Raw genomic sequence first — 279 nt, forward strand, 5'->3', positions numbered from 1 at the left:
GCACATATATCGAAACCCCTCAGCCTGAACTCGCTGCTGTGTCTATTTGCTCTATTACTTTGACTGTTTCTTATTCGTAAATTCTCTACCATTATCGTCATTTATTGATTGGATACAATAGATGTGCCCGAGTCAATTCTGCAGCTGAAGCAGATTCCCGGAGTGACAGCACAGTCTACATTCATCAATAAATCAGTCACAGATCAGGTAACGCTAAGGAGGCCCATGTAGTTAGATATATATATATATATATATATATATATAGACTAATTATTTATA

Source organism: Sphaeroforma arctica (genome assembly GCF_001186125.1).
Source record: "Sphaeroforma arctica JP610 unplaced genomic scaffold supercont1.1499, whole genome shotgun sequence".
Lineage (NCBI taxonomy): Eukaryota > Ichthyosporea > Ichthyophonida > Sphaeroforma > Sphaeroforma arctica.